The 14,195-nt window shown below is 34.4% G+C and overlaps 1 pseudogene; it reads left to right on the top strand.

Annotated features, from left to right (window-relative positions):
- The first annotated feature begins 1,254 nt into the window (after positions 1-1,254).
- Positions 1,255-3,037, top strand: LOC129300799 (S-adenosyl-L-methionine:benzoic acid/salicylic acid carboxyl methyltransferase 3-like; annotated as a pseudogene).
- Positions 3,038-14,195: the final 11,158 nt, after the last annotated feature.

Below are 14,195 nucleotides of genomic sequence, written 5' to 3'. Positions count from 1 at the left end.
AGTCATGAGGTTAGCAAGAAAAATTAAGTAATTAATAAGTCTTGCTAAAGTATTAACATGTAAAGTTATGTAATTAATAAGTAACATAATAATCAAGTGGTTTGGAAATAAGATTTATTATATATATAATTTTATACATTATACAATTGAATATGTTCAATGGTGTGGTGGTCTATAATTTTTTGGTGAGCCAAGGGGTCATGGGTTCTATACCCACTTGGCTACCTTTGAAAAATTTAATTCTTCATAATTCTCCAGCCACTATCGGCGATGATCCAATTGGTGGCCGAAGCTCTGATAATGGAGGTCCAGTAGCTGTTGTCACCAGTAAGGCTCCGGCCATTGGTGTTGGTGCTCTAACGATGGTGGTTGGTGGCTTTTTTAATATTTGAATTGAGGATATTTTTGTCTTTTCCACATTAAATTTATTTTTCAGTTTAATTCTGGAGGACTGAATTGAAGTTTCAAATTCTTCAAGAACCCATCAGAAATTATGTGTCTTCTCATGTTCTTAATTAAAATTCTCCCTTGAAAATATATATTTGAAATGTTGAATAACGAATCTATTGATTTATTGTTTTTATAACTATGACCGTATGAGTTCTGTATATTTTTCTCAAGCTTTTTGTATTGTGAAGTGATATAAAACAGCCGATTATATGATTAAATGGAGCAAAGCGACGATACGAGGTTTGTTGAAGAAAATAATATGATTAAATTTAACTCGAGAACCAACGCTGGAGAATCCACGCAAGTGACAACGTTGCCAACGTTATGGAATCCGACCCTAGATAACCTCGATACTGCTTACCACATATCAGTGACGGAGAGGGAGTGATACACACACGTGCGGACTAATTTAATTCACAATACAACCAATCACACTATTTATAAATGGTGAAGTCTGAGTAAAACGTGGGGCCCGCGTCTAAACTTGTTAACCTCAACTTTGATTGTCATGAAATACCGTATTTTAATTTGTCGGCAGACAACGGACTCGTCTGCATTCATTGATTGTTAACAAAAAAAAAAAAAAAACATAATGAATTTTATTCTCGTTTGATGAAAAAGATTAACAGATCAGCGCCGGCCACGAAACATTTTGTTTTCTCCCATGTATGAAAGAGCCGCAGCATCTATAAATAGGTTGGTCAGAAGTCACATAACACTCAAAAACACACACAGGCAAGGGATACTTGAGAAATCATTAAAATATAAACATATATATATATATATATATATATATCAGGGAGAAAGAAGACGCCAAGAATATGGAGGTAACTCAAGTGCTGCACATGAATGGGGGCGTGGGAGAAGCAAGCTATGCAAACAATTCCTTAGTTCAGGTATCATTCATTAAACAATTACCACTTTTAATGAATTGCATCTTCCTTGCCACACCAATATTTCAGAAAATTGAAACTATTTGATCAGTAACAGAGAATACAACATAATTGCAACTCTTTTTTTGGGGTGATGGGAAACAGCAAAAGGTGCTGACACTGACAAAGCCGATTCGAGAGGAAGCCATAACAACCTTGTGCTGCAAAACGCTCCCGGAAAGACTAGTGATTGCAGACTTGGGTTGCTCTTCTGGTCCAAACACTTTCTTGTGGTTTCGGAAGTTAATCAAAACAGTGGAGAAGCTTTGCCGAGAGCTTAACATTCTCTCTCCAGAATACCAAGTCTTCTTGAATGATCTTCCAGGGAATGACTTCAACAACATCTTCAGGTCTCTTGGAAGCTTCAACGACAGGCTCAGTCGTGAAATGGTTTCTGGGATTGGTCATTGTTTCTTAGCCGGGATCCCTGGTTCCTTCTATGGCAGGGTTTTTCCTTCAAAAAGTCTCCATTTGTCCATTCCTCTTATAGCCTTCAGTGGCTATCTCAGGTATCATAAATTCACTGGTTTGAATTGAGATTGTTGGGATCCTTTTTTCTCCTCTTATATGTCGTAAACAATATTGTATAAATTAATGTTTGATTATTGATGATGATTTTGGTTAATGCTTAAGGTTCCCAAAGGAGTGGAGAACAATAAGGCAATATCTACATGGCACGCACAAGCCCTTCAAATGTGTTGAAGGCTTATTACCAACAATTTCAAAAAGACTTTTTCATTGTTTCTCGAGTGTCGTGCAAAGGAAGTGGTGGAAGGGGGCTGTATGGTGCTCACATTTTTAGGTAGAAAAAGTGATGATCCCTCTAGCAAAGAAGGTTGGCTTATTTGGGAACTTATGGCCACAGTACTCAATGACATGGCCTCCATGGTAATCATATTTTTAAATTTAACTTCCAGCGTCCTTTTCATGACTGATATGGAAAAGATTGAAACCCGTTATGCATCCTAACAAAATAGACATTGCTTTTAGGCTTTGAGGATGAAATTAATATACCTCAATTTCATTTGCAAAAAGTACCTAACGTACTAATATGTTTTACCATGAGTTAATTACAGGGAATTATAAAAGAAGAGGAAGTGGACTCGTTCAATATACCCCAATACACACCATCCCCATCTGAAGTGGAACAAGAGATAGTGAAACAAGGGTCATTCAGCATCAATCGCATGGAGGTATCAGCGGTGAATTGGAATGCGTACGATGATTGGAACGCAGTAGACAGTGAATTTAGTAAGTCCGAAGTAGTGAGAGATGGTGGATATAATGTCACAAAGTGCATGAGAGCTGTGGCCGAACCCTTACTGATTAGCCACTTCGGCGAGCGTATCATTGAAGAAGTTTTCAAGAGGTACCAAGAGATCTTAACAGACCATATGTCCAAAGAGAAAACTGAATTCATCAATGTCACCTTGTCTGTGACTAGAAAAGCGTGATCACTAGGGTTCATCGTACTTTATATCTACATAGTTGAAGACTGAAGTTGTCTTAAAATAATTTCTCATTTGAGAATTGGAGATGTGTTGAAGCTTTGAATTTGTGGATGTTTGATTTGCATACGTAAATGTGAAAGCATAGTTCTCTCCTTATAATAAGTTTCAAGATTTTCTATGTATCAGAAGTATAAATACAATCAAAAGGAGTAGTTTTTAATATATTTTTATCTTCTCTTCTCTTCTGGGTGGTATGATTCACATGTCTCCCGTTTCAGTAAATCCACATTTCATTTTGACGACCACAGGTTCACATGAGGACATTGGCTAGAATCATATATATGGGTCCCATCTATATATTATGTAGTTGAAATTTTATATTTGAAATGTTGAATAACGAATCTATCGATTTGTTGTTTTTATAACTATGACTGTATGAATCCTATATATCTTTCTTAAGATTTTTGTATTGTGTAATTATATAAAATAGCCGATTATAAGATTACATGGAACAAAGCGACCTTGGTCACAGTTCAATGGAACAAAGCGACAACACGAGGCTTGTTGAAGAAAATAATATGATTAAATTTAATTTGAGAAACAACGCTGGAGCATGCACGAAAGTGACAACGTTGCCAACGTTCTGGAATCCGTCTCTTGATAACCTCAATACTGCTTACCTCATATCAGTGACGGAGACGGAGTGACACAGACACGCACGGTCTAATTTAGTTTACAAGACAGCCAATCATACTATTTATAAATGGTGAAGACTGAGTAAAACATGGGGCCCGCGTCTAAACTTGTTAACCTCAACTTTGATAATAATGAAATAGCGTATTTTAATTTGTCTGCAGGGTGCAGAGAACGGACTCGTCCATGTTCATTGATTGTTAACAACCAAAAACATAATGAATTTCATTATCCTCAGATGAAAAAGATTTGCAGATTAGCACCGGCCAGTACCCCAAAAAAAAATTGACAGTAGTAAATCAAAAGTGGCTACCAAAAATATTTTTTTATAAAAAATAATTCTTATAATCCACTTTTGGTGGCAACAATTGTCGCCACCAAATTTTTTTTTATAAAAAAAAATTTTAAAATTAAAAATAATTTATATAATTCACTTTGTTGCGGCCAAAAGCATTTTTATAAAAAATAATTTATATAATTACTTTTGGTGATAATATATTAGATTATTTGGCATATTGTGCACTTGATATACATGTGGTGTATACTTCTTTTATTGAGCTCTAACAGCTTTTGGACAAGAATTTCATATGATTCTGTTTAGTATATTTTGGTTTCCATTGTTAAAATATTTTCATAATTAATTATTACTAAGAGTAATATAAATAATTATTCAAATCCACCTTGGTATGAGATTGAGGATGATTAGATGTTAATTAAATTAATAACATATTAGATCCTTGTAATTATCTTGTATTGTAAAACTTATTAGTATCCATTAAAAATTCAAAATTATTTAAAATGACTATTAATAAAATTTATATGGTTGAAATTAATTTGTTATTAAAAATGCTTTTTTAAGATAATAAAAAATTGTCAATAAAATATATTTTTAATAAAAGGGGGAAACATTTAGCTATTTGAGAGAAGATAAAAATTTAATCATTTGGTTTATCAATTTTGAGAAAAATATAGAGAAGAAAAATGTAAATGATATTTAACATAAAATAATATAATATATATTTATAAATAAATTATATACTTAATAAATTTCACTTAAAAAATAAAAATAAAATTTAAAAATGGGTTACAGTGTGTATAAGAATATTATTTAATATTTAAAAATTATTTATTTTAAGTTAATTTTCCTAAAAAATAATATTTACTAGTAAAAATATTATTTTATTAAAAATATTATTTAAATAGTCATATAAATTATTTTGTCATATTAATAATTAAAAATAAAAGATAATATTTGTATATCTTTTTAATAATATATTATGTGATATATGCGCATACAATTAAATAACATATATTTAATTTTGTATATAATAACTATAGATACATTTCAATTCAACTAGCAAAGAAGGGAGGCTTAAAGCTTAGAGGTAGGAGGTCAAGGGTTCAAACCTCGACTTTAGCATATTTTGTAACAAATATGTGACGTGGTGCATGGTGGTGATGTGGTGCATAAAGTAGCTTAAGGAGACACACACGTGGTGGGTGACATTTGCTCATGGTAGTGATGTGGCAGATTAGGTGGCTTGAGGAGGCACACACATTGCGAGTGACATGGCACGACACTACTACAAAAAGACATTTCTGCTACCCTAATTCACGTTCCATTTTAAAAATTGGATTTAGAAAGAACACAATCCACGTCACCCAAGCGAAAAGAGGATGTGGATTGAAAAAAATATTTTTAAAAAAATTAATAAGCCACGTCCCCCTAAGTTGTAAGGGGATGTGGCTTTATCAGAATTCACGTCCCCTAACTCATAAGGGACGTAGATTCTGGATAAGCCACATCCCCTCCTCTTGAGGGACGTGGCTTATAACAGAGCCACCTGGCTTTAGCAGAAGCCACATCCCCTTCTCTTAAGGGAAATGGCTTCTAACAAGAAGCCACGTCCCTCTCGTACTAAGGGACGTAGCTTTTCCCCAGATAGGAAGGGAAATCCACGTCCCCCTCCTTTCTAGAGGACGTGGGTTCTCCATTCACCCTCAATTTTTGAGCCTTATGCTAGCCTTTTATTTTTCAAAACAACACTCAAAATCTACGTGCCTGCTCTCGTCTCCAATCAGTCTCATCTCTTAGTGTCTACTGCTCAGCCAAGCTTCTCGACCTCTCGGTGACTCTCATCGCTCTCAACTTCTCAGCCTCTCGGTGCTTCTCATTTCTCTCAACTTCTCGGCCAAGAACAACTACTCTACACTCTCATCTTTCTTAGCTCCGCAATCATTAACTCGTGTTTAGCAATATCTCTCTGCCTCTCGTGTCTCTCATTTTCATCCTCATCTCTCAAAGCTCAAATCAATTTTGTGTATCTTGGCTACTCTGTGTCAACGAAAGCTCAGCCACTCAAAGCCCAACCCCAGCTCAGTTTCTTTTCCTGCAGCCCATCACCTCTTCTCTTCTCTGCTGAACAACGAAGCCCTAGGTATTACTTCTTTCTTTTTTTTATTTGAAGTTATCTCCATTGTGTCTTTCCAGTTTATTTTCCCACATTGTGAAAAGTCTAAAATTGTTGGCTATGAAGAGTTTGGAATTATGTTTGAGATATTTTGCAATCTGTGGTATTTTTTTTGTTTGAACAATATAATGCACATCCAATCCCATTAGAATTAAGGACTAATCTATCACATGTTGTCAGGTTTAATTATGATATAATAAATTTATTTCTCTCTTTTGTATAGTGAAGTTAATATAATATACTAATTAACATGTGTATATTGATAGTAAGGAATAAAATAATAGAAATGGTTAAGGATTAAAAGCAAAACTTAATTAAAGTTAAAAAAAAACCTTGGATGAAAGATAAAAATAATAGACAGAGTAGCATAAAATTAAAAGCTTAGTGGTTTAATTTGTGTTTTTGTTAGAGAGGTGAAGAGTTTGATAAATACATCCAATCCAATTAGAATATATATATATATATATATATATAAGATTTTTAGAAGACTTTGCTGATTCTTTTTATTTAGAAATTGAACTTCGATAAGCTTAAAGTTTGATGTTTTCTAGCTTTAATAAGTAAATATTTATTTAACTGCTTGTTGGTTCTATTGATTTTTGGTTGTTATAATTTTAGGATGTTCAATCTTTAAGGGGAGACTCTGTTGATTTTTTTTAAAAAAATGAGTCTAATTGAAGTACAAGTAAGATAGTGAATTATTAATTTGATAAATATTGTGATAATTTATAGGTAAAAATAGAATGGATCATAGTTGGATGAATGCTAGTAAAATGACTGAGGAGTATGAAAATGGTGTGGATCAATTTCTTGAATTTGCTAGGAAAAATGTTCCTAGCAAAAATGAAAAGTATTGTTGTCTTTGTGTCAACTGCATGAATAAGATTGAATTGGATATTGATAAAATAAAAGAGCATTTAATTTGTGATGGGATAAATTTGAGATACAAGATGGGTATGGCATGGAGAGGCAGGAACAACTTCTATATCCCAAAATGAGCGATTGTGACTAATTGTGATGATAGAATAGAGGATATGATTCGTGATATTGTGATGATGTCATTTGCACAATCACAAACATATGACAACTTGCGTAGTGATGCAGAGAAACCCTTATAGTCGGGGTGTACTAATTTTACGCTCTTGACAGCTGTGTTGGGATTGGTTAATTTAAAGTCAAGAAATGGGTGGATCAATTTGAGTTTTATAGAGTTACTTGAATTCTTGAGTAAAATGCTTCCATCCCACAATTTACTTCCAAAACATATGTATGAGCCAAAGAAAATCCTGTGTCCAATGGGTATGGATTATAGAAGGATACATGCTTGTCCTAAAACTACATACTATATAGAAATGAGTATAAAGGGCTACACAAGTATCTAAAATATGGGACTTTGCGATATAAAGTGAAGAAGGATGATGATGTTGATCATGGTGATGAGATCATTACTAAAGGGCCTCCTGCAAAGGTGATGTGGTATCTTTCAATAATACCACGGTTTCATCATTTGTTTGGTAATCCAATAGAAGTAAAGAATTTGATTGCATTTTAATGAGAAAATATCTTATAGGAAACTTTGATAACCGACTGATTCTCCTCAATGGAAGACAATAAATCACATATTTCCTTAATTTGGAAGCAATCTAAGAAACCTTCGGCTTAGACTCTATACAGATGGAATCAACCCATATGGCAATCTTAGTAGCACACACAGTGCACGTCCAGTTTTGTTAGTTATTTACAACCTACCTCCTTGGTTGTGTATGAAGTGTAAGTACATAATATTGTCTTTGATGATTTTGGGACCAATACAGCCAGGAAACAATATTGATATTTACTTGGCACCTTTGATTGAGGATTTGAAAATGTTGTGGGAGGAAGATGTAGATGTATTTGATGCTTATAAGCAAGAGTACTTCAAGTTGCGTGCCATGATTTTTACAACAATAAATGACTTTCCTGCATATGGAAACTTGTTAGGATATAATGTTAAAGGCCATAATGCATGTCCTATATGTGAAGAAGGCACACACTACCACCAACTTAAGCATGAAAGAAAAATAGTCCACCTTAGTCATCGAAGATTTCTTGATCAATATCATCCTTACTATAAGTTGAAGAAGGCTTTTAATGGCTCACAGGAGTATGAAATGGCTCCAAAGGCCTTAATTGGAGACCAAGTTTATTAGCGTGTGGAAGGAATCAATGTCATTTTTAGTAAGAATAAAAGGAATGCAAGTGAGAAGAATCTATGAAAAAAGAGGTCCATTTTTTTATCTTCCATATTGGCAGAGTTTAGATGTGAGACATAGTCTGGACGTGATGCATGTGGAGAAAAATGTGTGTGTTAGTCTTATTGGTACGCTTTTGCACATAAGTGGCAAGACTAAGGATGGAATAAATGCCAAACTTAATTTAGCTAAAATGGGAATAAGAAAATGCTTCATGCACAACAAAAAGAGGGAAAGAAAGCTTATTTACCCCTAGCAACACACATGTAATATCATACCAAGTTTGTAACATCTCACTACACTAAATACATTTAACAAATAAAGCTTAGGGTGATCGAGGGATTGTCTCTAAAGACTGATTACCAAGTTTCTAATTCAAAAATAAAGGATCCCAAATTTTATAAATAGAAACAAGTTAACATCGATAAAATCTTTCATATCAGAGTAAAAATAAGTTTCGAAAGCATGAGATACCTCAAAGGAGTGAAAAAGTCAAAAAATGATCGAAAATAATTTATCCTAAAATATAGAGCAATGCGTCGCGGTAGGTGCACTTTGCACCACAGCGTGTTTCTCTCTATGCCATGCACCGCAGCTCATGTGCCATACGCCACGGCATGTTGCATGAAAATTCATTAGTTCTGCTGTCAATTTGATAGCAGAATTGGGGAAGTTTCAGGCCACCTCGATTCTTTGTCCGACGTTCGAATGACATGATCTAGGTGTCTACAGAAAGCTCTTTTCCTGCACTAGCTAATGGCATGGGTTTTACTTCCAAAACAAGTCACACTAGGAAGTTGGATACCCAAACACATTTTAACTACTTTTTAACACTTTTAAACAAAGTGGGTGTCCAAAACCCTCAACAAGTGCCAAAAGCCTTTACTAACACCTGGATCATGTCCAATAGACCTAGGACTACCAGTAAAACACGTCACAAGCGTCAAAATATCATTATAACAAAAATTCACTCCTCAACCCCAATTTAACAAAAATAAAGGGGGAGGTACATTGCATTGTATTTAACTCAAATCATTCATAACATGCCCAAATGTTCATTTCTACACTTGCACTAATATTTTGGCCCTATAAACACATATATTTCTACATACACATAAGCTAAGGGCTCAAAATACAATTTTTAACATTTCCAAACCAAAATAGTGCAAGTATGGGAATATGCATCCTAGAATTGGCAGTTTATATGCTATTACACAAATACATCAAAATTAGAGGCATACAAGAAGGAATGTACTAATTTCCTGCCTCTTTAGTCTTCTCCCTCTCAACACCAGAGCTAGAGCCTGAAAAGTATTAAATAAGAGGGGTGAGTCTAGCCACTCAGTAACCAAGGTTAAACCTACCCTATGCAATTATATATCAATTATAAAACAATTACATGCACAATGAGATCAAATTTATAAAACATTTCCTTATGTGTTACATTTTATCATTTAACACTCTATAGCTTCTTTACTCACATAACTAGGTATATTGTTACCATATTCTCAAATATGTGACAAGACCCATACTCTGGAGACTTGCCACCACTTAGCATGTGTGATAGGTCATATATTTACTTAGGTAATAATCAACCAACCTTATATCCTTCTTATTTTCTCAAACTAAAACCGTGGGCTGTAACATTGATTAGGGCTCTGTCCGTGTGATTAGACTACCCAAGCTCACCAATTGTGAGGTATGACTCGGTTAAAGATCACAGGACTCACTCTCGGACCACATCTTCTCCTATTCTCAAATCCCTGGGGTGTCTCATACCCTAAGCTATTCTCCTCATTGAACCGGTAAAGATAGCTAGGTTCTAGTCCCTCGACAAACTATGGGGCAGTTCCTCAACAAATAGTGGGATAAGGCTATAGCCCCCGTGTACTGAAGGGCAGCCTAATTACCATATACATTTTCTCTACTCCCAATTCCTGGGGGAACTCCCACCACTGATCATGTCATAAACCATACTCACTTGTTCTCGCTTTTCATTTTCATAAACTCACTAATACAACAATCACATTAGGCTCATGACCTTGCGCTACCCAAGTATATATTCTCATCTTCTCTCAAAATTCATTTCTCATTGACAAACATTCATTTTTCATAAACAATAGCATGTTCATAGTCAAAATTCTCTCAACTTTGCATTTGCATTTTCAAGCCTAAAAATAGCTTTTTCATGCACTCAATGAAGCTAATATATAGTTCTTATTTTAACAATCAATTTCATGCATGTAACATTCATAATCTCATACTCAACAACCAATTAGCCATAAATTAACATACAACTACCCAAAGTAGAGTTTCCCTCTGTTACCTCAAACCTTTGAGAGGTCAAAGGTTTACCCCTCAATTAACTAGCCTTCAAGCTTGAATTTTCACTCCAAAAGGTGATCAAAAGCCAAAGCTACAATCAACCAATTTGAATTCCATCAACATAACAAACTCAACCACTTAAAACCCTCAATCTCTACTTCTAAATTTCCCATTAACTCCATTTAAGTCAATAAATTCAGACCCATAACCTATATGGACTGAAATTCCATTTCAACTATCAAACCCTAACCATAAACTCATTAATTTAGAAGAAAAGGGGAGATTAATGAGTATGATACTTCCCTTGGGTGTTTGTAGCCTTCAAAATACTCTTAAAATAATACCCAAGCAAACCTTAACAGAGCTGTGGCGTGCCTCTTCTTTCTCTCCTTTCTTTTCTTTCTTTTTCTATCTCAATTCACATCTGATAAAGTACAGAAAATGGCCATGCGCTGCGATAGACGCACAACGTGCCGCAGCACAAGGCACAGAGAGGTCCTCCCTCACTTAGAGATGGCTGTGCACCGCGACAGATGATCTACGCACCACAGCGTATGGCACAGCAACTTCAACTCTTTATTTTCTTCTCCTTTCAATGCCTGGGTGGCCCGCTTCGATACCGAACCCACAACTCGGGTTGAAATAGCATCAAACAAGATTATTAGACTTCTCTGGCCATACACCACTTCAATTTACTTAATTACCCTAATTAAATTTAATTAATCAGGGGATTAAAACTCGAGATGTTACAACACACATTATCTAAAGAAGAGAAAAGAAGTTTATATGGATGTTTGCATGCTATTAAAGTGCCACAAGGGTATTCTTCTAATGTTAGAAGACTTGTCTCGATGAGTGATTTGAAGTTATTAGGCATGAAGTCTCATGACTGCCATGTATTGATGCAACAACTTTTACCAGTGGCTATTCGAGGGATTATAAAAGATGATGTGAGACACACAATAACTAGATTGTGTATGTTCTTTAATACTATATGCAGCAAAGTCATAGATCCTGACAAGTTGGATGAATTAGAAAATGAGAGTTATATTATTTTATGTCAATTAGAATTGCACTTTGCTATAGTATTTTTTGACATTATGGTGCATTTAATAATTCATTTAGTTAAAGAAGTAAGACTTTGCGGTCCTGTTTATCTTAGATGGATGTACTCATTCGAGTGGTACATGAAAATCCTAAAAGGGCATTCTAATAGCCCATACAGGCTTGAAGCATCAATTGTTGAAAGATATTTGGTAGAAGAGGTTGTTGAATTTTGTACTACATATCTAAAAAGATTGAATGCTGTTGGAGTCCCTCAAACTCGACATGAGGGGACAAGACTTGCTGGTAAGGGAACACAGGCGGTCAGAGTGAAGTGTATATCTCATGAAAAAGTCTTGCAATCACATCTGTACATCTTGAATAACATAAAAGAAGTTCAACCTTATTTAAATGATCAAAAAGTTGTTGAAAGATAAATACCTAAGAAAAAATGAAATGCAACTAGCTAATGAGCACAACAAGACTTTCAAAATGGTTCAAGGAAAAAGTTATGAATGAGATTGGTGTGTCTGATACAATAATATGGTTAGCTAAGGGACCTCATTTTAAGGTCGTGTGTTGGGGTGGGTTTAATATAAATGGATATTCCTTCTATACAAAAGCCCAAGATGATAAAAGTATCATATAAAATAGTGGGGTAATAGTAGAAGCTGAAGTCCAGCACTTTTCCTGATTAAAAGATAATAACCCATTATTAACTCACGCGAACTATTATGGAGTGTTTGATGAGATATGGGAGGTGAATTACACTAAATTCAAAGTACCTATTTTCAAATGCAAGTGGGTTCATGTTAATGCTATTGAAGTAGATAAGGAATTTGGATTTATTTCAGTTGATCTCAAGAGGCTTGGTTTTAAAGAGGAGCCCTTCATTTTAGCAAGTCAGGAAAAACAAGTTTTGTACATCATTAATCTAGCAAATAAACAACATTCTATTGTACTACAAGGCAAAAAACAATTTATTGATGTAGAGGATGATGACTCAACTTTTAACCTTGATGAAACCCTGCCTTTTACTACAAATCTACCTAGATCAATGAAGTAGATTTAGTTGATGAAAAATATGCAATTAGAGATGATCATTGTAAAGGAATTTAGGAGAATGAATAAAGTAAGAATTAATTAGTAAAACATTGAATTAATTGGTTCTTTATATTCATATATTTATTTCATTTATTTATTTCTATATATTAAATTATAATGCAAGTTACTTACCTGTATTATTTTCTAATCTTAACAGGCACATGGAGGGTTCTACTGAAGATGTAGTTGACACGTCTAGTGCAACTTTAGAAGAAAAGAGGTAGAGGAAGTATAAAATTGAAGGAACCAGCACTACGTCAGGGCACTATAAAGAGAATGCATTTAGAGTTTGATGGTGGTAAAAGACCACTTGGTCTAGAAGGGGACAAGTTCATGAGTTACATAAGTCTCATAGCTCAAAGTAAAGTTGGGATCTTATATCATAATTGGCAAGAAGTACCAGAAGTTATGAAGGACATGATTTGGAGTGATATTTTGGTATGCATATTTTTCTATTTTTTTCTATTGTTTTAATTATATTAGATACCATTATCTTACTTTATAATTATGACACATTGCAGCTTACTTATGATATTCCTCCTATTGATGAGATGAAGAGGTACTAGCTTCAGCAAGTACGTGATCAGTAGAAAGATTTCAAGTCATCACTTTTCAGGGAATACATTCGAGGAATAAAGAAGAAGAACAATCCATGTTTGGAATATAATTTTATTGATGAAGACAGTTGGAGAGAATTTGTGAGGCCACGAGATGATCCTAAATTTTGGATAAATTTTGATATAATTAATAACTTAGTTTATTTTTGTTTAGTTTACAACTAACATACTTTATTTTTATTTTATTATAGGAATTAAGTGCTGCAAATAAAGAGAGATAGTCTAAAAAGAAATATCAGTATTACCTGTCTCAAGGGGGATATAGAAAGCTAGACCAGAAACTTAGGGAAGTTGATTTGAAACAATTAGAGGAAACTGCAAGATCTGACTCCAGTATTGTTGTTCATCCTCCAGCTCCTCCAACTCATCAAAGGAAATGGAAAGAAGTCAGAATTAAGAAAGGCTAATATGTTACTCCAGAGGTTGCTAAAGTTGCTTAACGGATTGTAAGTAATTATACTAAACAGATTCAATTTTAGATTTTATATATTCTAAGATAAATTCATTAATTATATATTGTAGGATTCACTTGAGGAACAAGCTTCTCAAGGCTCATTTCAATCCACTGGAAAAATAGATATCTTAGCATCAGCAATTGGAATGCCAGATTATTCTAGTCATGTTACGGTTAGGAAAAGGAGTTGGTCTGAAGGAGTATTTCAAACCAATTCCATGAGGCTCATCAGGAGTTGTATCAAGAGTTGAGCTTGATGACCTTCTAGCAAAGGTTAGAGATGAATGTGCTTGAAAGTATGAGCAGGATAATTTGCTGCTCCGTGAGCAGATTCTTTAAGAGGTTAGATCTATGATCACCAATATGGGAACTACACAAGACAGTGGACAGGAACTCCAAGTTTTCATTACTTTTAATTAGTTT

Source organism: Prosopis cineraria, unplaced genomic scaffold (assembly GCF_029017545.1).
Source record: "Prosopis cineraria cultivar Desert tree isolate PC_DT_omini unplaced genomic scaffold, ASM2901754v1 PC1752, whole genome shotgun sequence".
In the NCBI taxonomy this organism is placed as follows: Eukaryota; Viridiplantae; Streptophyta; class Magnoliopsida; order Fabales; family Fabaceae; genus Prosopis; species Prosopis cineraria.
This window is presented reverse-complemented; position numbering and strand designations above follow the sequence as displayed.